This window comes from Oenanthe melanoleuca, chromosome Z (genome assembly GCF_029582105.1).
Source record: "Oenanthe melanoleuca isolate GR-GAL-2019-014 chromosome Z, OMel1.0, whole genome shotgun sequence".
Classification (NCBI taxonomy): domain Eukaryota; kingdom Metazoa; phylum Chordata; class Aves; order Passeriformes; family Muscicapidae; genus Oenanthe; species Oenanthe melanoleuca.
This window is the reverse complement of record NC_079362.1, coordinates 39,134,401-39,147,219: the sequence shown is the minus strand read 5'-3', so window position 1 is coordinate 39,147,219 and position 12,819 is coordinate 39,134,401. Positions and strand designations below refer to the sequence as shown.

General features: G+C 38.0%; 1 protein-coding gene across 2 annotated transcripts in view; it reads left to right on the top strand.

The window, feature by feature from the left end:
• Positions 1-12,819, top strand: part of DAPK1 (death associated protein kinase 1) — an 82,027-nt gene that overhangs the window by 24,148 nt on the left and 45,060 nt on the right. The gene's annotated exons all lie outside the window — the stretch shown is intronic.

Below are 12,819 nucleotides of genomic sequence, written 5' to 3'. Positions count from 1 at the left end.
TACTACCCTTTTGTTTGACAGCTCTAATAAAAAGACCAGCTTTCTGGAAAAATACACTTGTTGAAGCTCTATTTGCAAAGTAACTCATTAATTTAAAAATAATTGCTTTATTTTGGAGCCGTATTTATAAACACTTTATCCCTCCTCCAAATGTCTCCGAGTTACTTGCTGTAGCTTTGGTGCAGTATTGCTTGGCCATAGCTTATGAAGCACAAGGGTGGAGAGTGGCAAAGCCAGGTTATGTAGGTCAGTTACAATGCTACACTGCAAAATTCTACAGAAGTGCATCTTCATTAAGACTGTAATTTCTAAAGTGTTTCCTTGTAGTTTGTGCAGTCCTTTTCTCTCAGCCCTTGTAACAGGAAGCAAAGCTTTCAAATGCAGCCTGCAGTGACTCTTAAGCTGAAGTCCATGTGGATGTGTTTTTATTTTGATGGCTAACTCTTCATCTGAGTAGGAAGAGCTGAAGCACTTGAGTGCTGGAATTGGTGCATGAGAGTGTTTCAGAAACTGACTGAATTACTATAGAAAGGGAAACTTATCAGTAATGTTAGCAATTCTAAATACACAACTGTTTGGATGACAAATCTCCTTAGTCAAAACCAAATCTAGAAAAAATAGCTCTATTTTGACAAAGAAGCTGAATTTTAGAAAACCAGTTGTTTTTAGTAATGCTGATATGAACTTGCAAATTTTTTCCCCTTTTAGCTTATTAATTTTCATTGCCAACATTTGTTGAGTATACTCCTTGCAGTAATGAAAGGGTCTGCATTGGTTACAGCAGTCTCCAACCTTTCCTTCAATGTAATAGTTTTCTTAGCTTTCATGAAGATCATTGAAGTGTGCATGTGGTCTTCTGACTGCTTCAAATCACTGACTGCATTTCTGACTGCTGAAGTCAGAAATGGAGGTGGTGTTAGGTTAGAGCTTACACAAAGAAGAGAGCTTCTGTGCACAGCATACAGTTGCAGAACTGGGATGTCTTCATCCTCTAGCTTTATACAAACTATCTCTAGAAATCACTTAATCCACTTCTGTGTTTTAAAAGAAGATCAACTCAGCTGCCTGTAAATGTAAAGGAAGATTAATTGTATTCTCTTAGTAACTAACACTGAAAAATGAAACCTTCAATACTCTTTTCTTAACTAAATACATACTGCTAGTTTTTTTTATGATGAGTCAAAGTAAGCTTTTACAGGCAGAAATCATGTTAAAAAAACATGCAAGGAATATCTGATGGTGTTTTTGAGAGAAAGTGTATGCTACTAATAATCTGGAACAGAAATTAATGGAATCCTAAATGATAGTGGTAGTGTTGCTATTTTATTTCACGCAACGAGAGAGGTCATATAGATTAGTAAAATGCATCTATTTCTTATATTAATTTGATACAAGCTTTTTAATTTTTAGTGATTGGTTCTTATTTCTCATTTGAGTTCTGAAAAAGTTAGCTAATCAGACCTCCAAAAACTGAGTGTTTTCCTGTCTTGTTAAATTCCATCCAGAAGTCTAACTGGAAACCTCATTCTTATTCCATGCTTATCCAAATATAATGAAATGCTTAACCTGGGCCCATGTAATTATTCAGCAGTCATGCTCCAAAATTGCTGCCTCTCCAGTGCTGTACAACAGCACTTCCCAATCCTACCAAAGGAAGAGAACACTGTGTTTTTAATGAAGTGAGCTGGTTTTGGCACCGATGATTTTCATCCATTACTTTCACAAGAATGCTGTGATTGTTGCTGTAGCACAAAGTTCTAATAGAATGTACCTCCGCATTAAATAAAACCAATATCAAAGTAATAACAAGCAGTAATCTTCAGCATATTTTAACATAAAGCTGTGTAGGTTGAATTTCTAGGTCATGGGCTTTATTTTTACTTTAAGGAAAGGGATTGGAGGCAATTATAGGGATTTGGCTAGAAGTTAGCTATATAAAAAGAAAAATAAAATGCTTGTCACTGTCTCTTCTCCCCCCTTCAGTGATTGAATCTGACTGGACAGCATAGAGGTGCTGCAGTCTTCTCTGTCTTCAAAGCTAAATCTATGTGCATGATTATTTATTCCCCTTTTTGGTAGATTAAAATATTTGTTTAAAACTCTGTGTGATAACTTGAATATGCAATAACTCCATTCGTTTCATATATCCATAGTTGAGAACATAATAGGTTCTGAAGAACTGTCTCTGTCTACATACTGGATAAGATCTACTGAGTAATAAAAGTACTGGGTCAGTGTGAACATCATGTTTGGGATTCAGCACACTGATCCAGAGCAGGAGTGTAATTGTCAGAGTGATTTGTGTTTGGTTGGGTTTTTTTCAGTTATGTTTTTCATGAGCTTTGCCATTTTATTGTGAAGGGGAGCTAGGTTAGTTGGAAGGAAAACAAGTATCAAGCAGAGAGCATAGTATAGTCAGCAAGAGGGTGATTTGGAGAAGAGCATCTCTCCAAATCTCTCTCATTTATCTCTCATTAGGAGAGACTTTGTGGGGAGTTCATTTCTTTAACTGAGCTTCAGGAAGAGATCTGAATACCTGGCCACCCTGCTGGAGCCAGGTGAATGTGTAAGGACAGGAAGTGCAGTAACAATGAGAGCAGAGGTGAAAGAAATTAGCAGAAATTTGTAATTTTTCCAAGTTTTGGACAACAGTGGCTTGAAGACCAAGATTTGCTGAGATAAAAGAGAAGATGGATGTACTTGCAAGTTCTGAAGCTGCAGATGAAGAAGGAGATCTTAAAAATCTGGAATTAAGACAGCTGAATGAGGAAAATAAATACAGACTTCTGACACTGGTGAAAATCATTAAAAGGAAACCTTTCTGTTGTATTAAAAGAGCGCAGTGAATAGGATGAAGAGGACTGAAGCTGGTGAACACCAGAGATAAACAGCCCATGAAACCATACATGGTACTACATTTAACAGATGGGAGCTATTTCTGTGAAGTGCTTCCCAGAATGATTCCATTGTATCAGTGTTGAAAAGAGAAGTCTGCCCAGAGAAATAGTTTGAAGAATTCTGTGTGATTTCTTAAATCTTCTTATGTATTCACTGGCATTAAGTTTTACACTTTTAGGTGGCATTATGTATGAAGTTTTGTCATGTCTTGATCATAAGGTAATGGTTTCATGTGTGGGTTTCTTCATTTACTTTGAGTATGGGTTTTATAGGTCCCTCTTTTATTGAATATGAAAAAGAAAATTATAAAGGTTATTTTTAAGCCATAAGAAATTTGAAGACAGCTTGGGAAAACAGAAATCAAATTAATTTTACAATTATCTAAATTGAGTAATTGCAAGGTTTTCTTTAAAAAGCCCTTTAAAAAGATGAAAAGTCAATAAAAATGTTAACCTGAATTTAAGACTAACTAATGAGGTATATAGAAATACAAAATTTAGGCAGCATCAAAGGTTAAGCTTAAGGACTGATCAGATGTTTAAAGTTTCATCTTTCTTGCACAACATTTTTTTCTGAGCAAGTGATCTTCGAAGGACTTTGTGAAATTTTTATTACAATATTGATTTGCTACTTGCCAATTTGAGTTTATGGATGTTAACTCTTACTTAAAGTCCTAGGTAAATTTCATTGTCTAATATTTTTAAACAATTATGAAATGGCTTCCTAAGCCTTGATTGCCTCACAATTACATGCCTTGTGTGGCAGTTTAGATAATAAATATTTGTTGAAGTACTGTACATATTAGAAAACAGAGCTTTCCATTCTTTGCTATAACTCCCATATTCTTCTTCCTCATTCTTTTGAACAATGGTATGTTTAAATAGAAATAAATTTGAGTTCAATGCAAATAAATTCTTAAGAGGTGATATTCTTATGGTTTGTTTATATTAAATTTATGATACATCAAAAATTATGAACAAAATTTACTTGTTCCTATACTGTAATGCCAGGCTATATACTGACAGGCTGAGAGAGTTGGGGAGGTCAACCTGGAAAAGAGAAGGTTCTGCAGGGATCTTACAGCAGCCTTTCAGTATCTGAAGGGGATTAGAGGAAGGCTAAGTAGAGGGATTTTTCACAAGGACATGTAGCGATAAAACAAGAGGAATGGTTTTAAATTGAAAGAGGGAGTTCTTAGAGTAGATATTAGGAAAAAATTCCTTACTGTGAGGATAATGAGGCACTGGAGGAACTGGTTGCCCAGAGACATTGTGGATGCCCCATCCCTGGAAGTGTTCAATGCCAAGTTGCATGGAGGTTTGAGCAATCTGGTTTGGTGGGAGGTGTCCCTGCCTATTGCAGGGGAGTTGGAACTTGATGTTTAAGGTCCCTTCCAACCCAAACTGTTCTATGGTTCTGTTAATGTGTGATCATGACTCACCTAAACATTCCTTTAAAGTGGGGAAGCAAACCACAGTTCAGCCGCATCTAATTAAATATCAAGGAGTTGGACTATGTAAGGAAAATAGAAATAGCTTCTGTTTTGAACTGTGAATCAATGCACACAGGTGACTGAGAGCAACCAAAAAACTACAGCTGAAACACAGGGACTAAATTTACTGAATTACCTTGCTAAGGGAGGATCCTGCAGCAAGGCTGGGCAGCAGACACAGAGTGAGGCACAGGCACCGCCAGGCTCAGCGCAGCCCCAGCGGCGGCAGGGCTGTGCTGTGCCCGTCCATCCAGCACTGAGCAGCCCCATCCAGCACTGCTGGGATCTCCCTGGGCTTTCCACCGTCTCTGCTTTGATCTCTCTCCCAGCTGGGAGCTCAAGCATGGCTGGGATAGGGCCTACAAGTCTCTGTGAACACCTAGGTTATCTCTACACTGAAATTCTCCAAACAGATAGAGGATAAACAGCAGTAGGTCTAACTTATGGTTTCCCACACTGTTCATTCTCCAGGCCTTGGTATTCCCAGCTGTAAGGCCACTTGAGTAAAACCATCCTCCTCATCACCATTCTTCCCCTTTTAACCCTTTCCTCTGAACACAAACCACACTTATATCACTTTTTGTTCAAGTGTTTTCATAACTCTTTTCACATTGAATCACATAACAAAGCATTTCTGACTCTACTTTTAAAAATTTCTTCTACTCTTCTCCCCCTTTCAAGGTCACATGCCAACACTTGGGAATCACACTGAGCAGATCTGCTTGTAGCTGCATGGGGAGAATTGGTATAACACAGTCAGTACACAGGATTTCACTGAAATCCTGTTCAGTTTCAAGCTGTGAATTGAAACGAAGCCATTTTTAAAAGCAAAAAATTGTGAAGGCACTCTCCTTAGATAAAAGAGAGGACTGCATTCTCCTCTGGTTACATAGCAGCCATACTTGGCAAGGGCTATGCATTAGCCTTCAGATAAACTACAGCAGCAGGATGAAAATATTGCAGGCATTTTGACTTTTAGTTTCTTTTTGAATATGCTGTGTTTCTAATTAAAACCCTTGTCAGGGACACAAACTCGGTTACTTCTTATGAGAAAATATATCAAATACATATTCACAGTGTAGTGTGCATGAAATAAACGATAAACCAAATATAATACCAAAATATCATCCATTCATATTTTTATCCTGTTTTTTTAATCCTCATAGTAATGTCTATAGAGATATTGTGCATATTTATGTGTACACAGAGAGTGGCTGAAACTTGTGCATTATTCTACTTTATTAAATTCAGCCTAATCGCGAGATTGCATTTTTTCTAAGCTTCTTATTTGTAAATGCAAAAAATTCTTCAGTCATCTGCAGTTGATGTTTACTGCCAAGTTGCTGGTACAGGAGCCTCATCTCTGCCTGATGGGCTGTAGTAGTTAATAAATGCTTTTCAGCTCAGCAAAGTGTGTGCATGCATTCACTCTCCAACTGTTTAACTTGTTTGACATTAAATGTGTTGGAAAAACTTGATCATGGTTCTCTCAGTAGAATAAGGAAATCCCAAGCAGGTGCTGATCCTTTAGGTGAGGGTGCTCACCTGAAGGGGGAAGGGACATGGAAAGTTGTACAGGCTTGGTCTTACTTCTGACATGGAGGCACAGTATGTAGCTGTCCTTTCTTTATCCCCTCCTCTCTGAGCCAGCCAGAGCCATCTGATTAATCTGCTCATGCTTAACTAATTACTGTACTGAGGAGCTGTGTTCAGTGATCTTGACCAAATCCATAAATGGATAAACGGGCTCCATAGGGAGCCTTGGCAATGGCAGGTACTTGCCTTTTTAAACATGTGGCACAGAAAGCAGTTTAATTCTATGATAAACCACCCTCACAGTAAGGAATTAAAACACTTTGTAGCACTCAGTACAGCATACACATGCATATCTGTACACAAAGTAATAGTCTTTTCATCTCTTTTTTTCTTCTTCCCCATGTCCACTATAACCATTCCTCTAAAATTTTTCATAAGCTACTTGGAACAACACAAAACATTTAAGATATAATAATAAAAAACAGTGAACAATGTATATTTTTCTGAGATACCTTATTTAGATCTGTCATAAATTTTTTTACCATGATCTTATGCCTCCCTTAGGACTAGTAGCTCTTCTGGGTATCTGAAAAAGCAGTGAAGAAAATCACTTTTCTGTAAGCTTAGCAAACATCTAGAGAAGTCTGTTAGCCACCTAATGAAATTACAGAAATCAGCAGAGCTACAGAAACCTCCAATTTCATTAGCATTATGTGCTGAGGTTGGCAGCACAAGAGGATTTCTGCAGGATATAAATACATAGCTAAAAGGCATGATGATTTTTTTTTAAAATAACCAAACTACAAAAATATGCGGCACAAGCTTTAAAATGCTGGAGAAAATAACAGATTGGACAAATCCTCTGCTTCTTTGTGTCTGGTTTCAGCTGTATTAGAGTTAGTTTTCTTCTTAGTATCTTGCACAGTGCTGTGGTCTGGATTTAGCATGACAATTATGTTGGTAACACACTGAGGTTTCATTGCTCCTCCTTGCCTACCTTAAGGCCAGGACCTTTCAGCTCCCTATGCCCTGCCAGCCAGCAGGTGCAGGAGGCTGGGAGCCCCTGCTCAGCCAGCACAGCTGACCCAAACTGGCCAATTTTGGGCCATGGTATAGCGTACCATGAAAATCATACCCAGTATGATATCAAAATCCAGCAGGAGTTTATCACAGCAGAGAGGCAGTCACTGCTGGAGGATGGATTTGGGCATCGGTGTGTGCTGAGCAATTGCATTGTGCATTGCTTCTTCCTCTCAGGTTTCATTCCCCTCTCTAGTTCTCACCCTCTCCTTTCCATTGCTATTGTTATTGTCATTGGTTTTATTAGGTTTTTTGGGTTTTTTTTACATCATTGCAGCCATTAAAGTGTTCTTATCTTAACCCTTGAGCTTTTAATTTTTTTCCTGATTCTCCTCTCTGTCACACCATGGAGGGTCTGAGAAGAGCTGTGGCCATCTGGGGTTAAGTCACACCACTATAATTCTTTATTTTCTGGTCCATCGTGCAACCTAACTTCAGTTACACAGAGTTATGGTAGGTAGTTTAGTCTATAAATATGCTTGAAAATTTGACCTGCTTCTTACACTGCTTGAAAACTCAGATTCTAACTGTTTCATGTTGTCATGTTATAGATAATATCAAAATACTTCTATTAATTTAATTTTTAATTTAACAGTTACATCATTCCAGCTGTATTTAAATAGACAGTACAACAGAAGTTTCAGTTTGTCTCTAGAGACAAAAAAAATATCTAAATAAATTATACAGTAATAATAGAATTCATTTTGAAAGTTGGGGTTTTTTTAGTTTAAAATATTACATAAAGAAAGAATTGTTTTTTATACTTTGCATATTTTGGTAAAAAACTTTAAATATTTGATGTATTCATAGTGAAGGATAATCAAACTTAGCATCACATATATACATTGATGCACTATGGTGGAATCTTGGTACTTTTGGAACTTGGTAATTAGAAACCAAGATTTATTCTAAGTCAGAAATAAAAACAACTTAGAAGATGCGGAGTTTATAAGTGTATAATTCATCTGTGCATAACCAGGAATTTGGAAATTGGGAATTATCAGAACTCATAAATACCAGGTGTTAGTAGACTTGGGTATTTATATATCTGTCTGATTTTTCGCTTTGCTTCCCCTTCCTTGATGTTGTTCTTTTTGTCTGTGCTGCTTTTCCAAAATATTTCTAAGGAAAGTGTATCAACATGCATTATTTTGATGGGTGTAAATTGCAACTTCATTTTAACTCTGTACCTTTCGGAAATCTAGAGCACAATTGCCTAACACACGTTCCTTGCCTGTCTGTGTACTTGTAGCACTCAACTTTTTATTGTTCCACAGTCAGATCTAGTTAAGCCCTTGTGTTTTCTTTTCTATACTAGTAGTACTTGAGACAGCCAGTTCTTAACAGTGATCTCTGGTCCACCATCAATTTCCAGCTGGTTTGTTCTTGTGCTTACTCACTCATACATAATTTGAGGAGTATTTTCTCCTTAGCTTAAATGCTGTATCATGTTTAATTTCTCTTTTTTCCTTTCTTTGGTACTGCTTTTTTCATGTAACTCCCAAAATTACTACTTCTGTTATGCTATGGCCACTGTGCCCTTTCCTGAAACAACTGTTTATGTTTATGTGCAGCCTAAACAAGTCTATGGTGATTAATAGACTTCAGGTGCTTCCAGCTGCTTCTTCTACCAGGTATATAGATGCTGTTCCTTCATGTTATCAAGTGGTCAACTTTGAGGACAAGTGTTCCTTTTCTTTGGAAAAGACTTGGATACTGCTGCCTCCTCAGTGATTTTTGTGAGAGATAACCTTATTAGCAGAATCAGGTCAGATGCCTGTGGTGACAGACAGTGGTAATGTGCAGCAGTGGTTGCTGATGGAGCTGACTGATGCTGGGATGCTCCTGGGGCTCCACATCCCCTGGTCCATTGGCCTTCCCTGCAGCAGATCTCTGAGGAAAGACAGAAGTGTGTACAGTATGCTGATAGGAGTTCTGTGGGAGGAAACAAGTTTGCCCCATGGTAGAGTTGCAGTTTCTTTCACAGGCTAATCTAATAGTATTATGTAAATCTCTTTCTGTTGGATTAGTGTAATTTAAAAAAGGAAAGTAGTCAAACAAATAGTAAAAGTAGTTGAATCTCAGTACATTGTGTTTTCAGAGCTGTGTGGTGAATATAAAATTTTTAAATAGGAGAAAAATTCCTACGTACCAGAAACATACCGAGGCATCTTATTACTCTGATGGCAACTTAATATCGTTTCTTTACTCCTATTTTCTGCTCTCATTAAACTTTGGAATGCAGTCTTCAGAAAATGACATAGAAAATTGCCCCATTTTTGATCTTTTGTGGCAATAACTACTAGAAAATTGGTCCCTTAGGGTTACTTGACCAATTCTGTGTCCAGCTTAGAACTATTTCACAGGGTTCTTGGGACAAAAGTTTTACTCCTCACAGAATGAACTAGCTGGGACGAGCTGGTTCAGACAGCTGGGAGTGGGATGGTACACAGGGTGTTTGCCACCCCTAACCACTGTCATCATCCTTGTGGGAAAAAAAAAGAAAGTACTTTTTTGTGTTTTCCCTTTGATTCTAAACTAAATGTCTCTGTATTTAAAACTTTCCTTAATTCATGCTAGTGAGTAGTTGTTTTGTGATCCCACTAAGCAAGGACCAATAAAAGTTGACATATAGGGGCTTTATTGGTGCTTCCATTCCCTTTCTGCATAACTTTTGCTTATACATATATTTATTGTGAAGAGCAGTGTGTCTCATGATGTAAAAAGGATGCAGAAATGTCATGGTAAGGTAATGGGTAAATACTTGTTCTGAAATTAGTCTGAAAAATCACTGGATGTGGATGTATGCCAAGTGTCCCACAAAGAGTAGGTTTAGGGTAGTAATTAAGGGCTGGTTGAGTTAAGGATTACAAGATCACAAAACAAATTACTGTTATTAGCAGAAGTATTTGTTCTTACATCAAGCTGTCATCCTGCCTTGCTGTTTAACCTGATTCTGCTATGTGGAGAGGACTGATGTCAGATACTTTATTAAGTGTGAATTTGTGATTTACTTTGGGGAGAGGTGCAGGATGGTTAGAATTTTAGAATTTCCTTCTAAAGTGCAAGTCATTTTTTTTACTCCATGCACTTTAAATCAAACCTAAAAAAGCAAGGGAACTTCAAAAACTGAAGGACTGTTCTGGCTTTGAAGGTGCTGTGTGAATGAATGCTGAATCTGAAAATGTATGGTAAATGAGAAGATATTACTGGATATTGTATGAGTGTTAGCCCATGAAAAGCTGATTTATATCAGCTTGTCCCTGCAGTTCTCCAAGGGGAAGCCTAGTAAATACATTTTGATTTACACATCTCCTCTGCTTTTAAAACAGGAACTTAGGAGTTGTAAAATGGTGTGGCCTAGGGATCACAGGCATGAAACAGCCCCTTTGATTGCAGCTTACGTGGGATCTGCGTGTACAGCGTTTAATAACAAACAGCTAATTGTGCAGTTGTGTGCTGAATAAATACCACAACACCAACAATAAGAAGGTTATTTGGTGTATAACTGGCACTTACTCAAGGTACTTATCAGTTGATAACTTTCTTACCGTCTTGAGTAGTGTCAAAGATTTTTGGAGCTTTACCTCCTATAAACTGTAGATGACACCAGTCTTTAAAGTCTGTGTTTAAAACAATGTGTTGGACTTCTGTTAACACTTTTATATTGAATAGTGATAGACCAGGGCATCCTTCCAACAGATTGTTGTGGACAGAGAAAATATGAGGGACTGAAAAAATAAATTGCATATCTCAGAAGAGAGGAGATCTACTTGTCTTATGTAGATCCCTTTGTTCCAGGAGATCAACCTCATCCCATAATGTCATAGTTGACCCATTGCCAGAATAAGATTAAATAGTCTTAGCCCTAAAGGCATCAGCAGAGTGAAGTGGCTTTGGGGAATGATGCAATTTAAATATGAATAATGCTATGTAAAAATCATCATGTCAGTAAAACCCAGAAAACTTCTAATCCCCATCAACTTTTATAATGAAGTCTTCTTGGATATGAGAATATATTATATGTCTCTATAGTTCAGATTTATGTTTTTCCTTTTTTACTCCAGAGCTGCTGTTAGATGTAATTTTGGTTTTAATATTATATTTTGGGGTTGTTGTTTCTGGGTTTGTTTAATTTGCATTGTAGGGATTGGGTAGGGATTACAGGGGAGAGAGGGAGGTGGGTGGGTAGGGGGGAGGGTTGTTTCTTTTCTTGTGTTTATTTGTTTATTTTCCATAGTGAAGCAGTAGCTTTTGCTAAACTTAGAGGCAGAGCATCAATAAGAAAGTGGTTAGCCATGCAGCATGCAAGCCTATGGATGAATCATAAGCAGAAATATTTTTTTCTTCCTCTATCAGGCACTTCAGACTTCTAGCCAGGTGGTCAAAAGACAAACAGCAGCTTTTGACTTCCTTGTGATCCAGGAGCTTGAGTAGCTGTTTGGAATTGTGATGATGTCTGCCTCTGTCTACTACTCCACTTTGTTGTTTCTCTGAAACTGTGAATTTTCTGCAAAACTGACTGCATTTTAAATAAAGCTTTGTATCTCTGTGGAGATGTGCAGGCTGTGGGAGAGAGTGAGAGACAATCACTTGCTTTTCTCCATGGAAGCAAGAGTCAGAAAGACTTGTTTTCAATCTAGCAGTGCAAATACCTCTACTCTGGCAGTGCAAAATTCCCAGACCTTGGAGATCAAACTCAGTTTTTGTGAAATTGGATTGCACCAGGCAGAGAAGGCTGATGATTTTAGGACACCTTGTCTAGCTCTCTGCTGCCAGTTTAGGATGACACAGATACTCCAGAGGTCTGTGCTTTCTCTTTCAGTCACATAAGAATGTCTTACATGTCAAAGAGCATCTCTGATAACACCAGCAGGCCAAGTCTGGGCAAGTGCAGCAGGTTTTCCAGGCTGTGTGTGGTGGATGGATATGGTGTGGTCTGAAGCACTGCTCTGTCTGCTGCAGTTTGTAATAATAATGTGGGGGTTCCCATATGGCAAATCTGATCCTTGAAAACTTTGTGCGGAATTAGAGCCGGATGAAATTTAAGGCAAAGTTATTTTTCATGCAGCATAACATCTTCTCACAAGTTACTGAATTTATTTCATTAAGCAATGAAGAATTAAACTTGAATGGTGATCATAATACTGAAATGAACCTGAACCTCAGCTTCAGACTGTTGACCTAAGACTCCTCTCAAAGTTTCTTCTCTCACTACCCATGGTTGCACTCAAAGATTTCCTTTGAAAAGGTGGTGGTGGCTGCTCTAGAGTGTCTTTCTAGGAGCTCATATGAGAGGTGCTCTATGCCCTGCCCTTCTACAAGTGTCTTGCTCAGGTGCATGTCCCAGTTCAAGACAGTGTGTCACTGTGTGTGATCAGCACAGCAATGATGCCATGAAATGTGTGGCTCCAAATGCTATATGGCTGTTCAAATTGTCAAACTTATTAGGGCTAGCTCTGGTTTAATTGCTATTCTAAGTCTGCTTTAGAGAACAGCTCTTCTTCAGTTAACAGAGTTGGCTAACTTCAAAAAATGTTCTCATTGGTATCATTCTGTAATTCTGTGATTCCTTCATTGGTGAAAAAAGCAGGAGGAGAATTTTCTGAGAATCTTCAACAAGAGATTAGGGAAACTTGAGAAAAACCGTTTTAGAAATCCTATTCTTTCCTTAAGTCCACGTTATACTCCTGGAGATTTCTGATCTAGATCAGTGTGTACATCTAGCAACAGCAGTACATAAATGATAGTGTGCTGGAGTCAGCAGATTCCTGGAGTTTCTTCTGGTTTGTAGTACCAACACAGATTTTGTT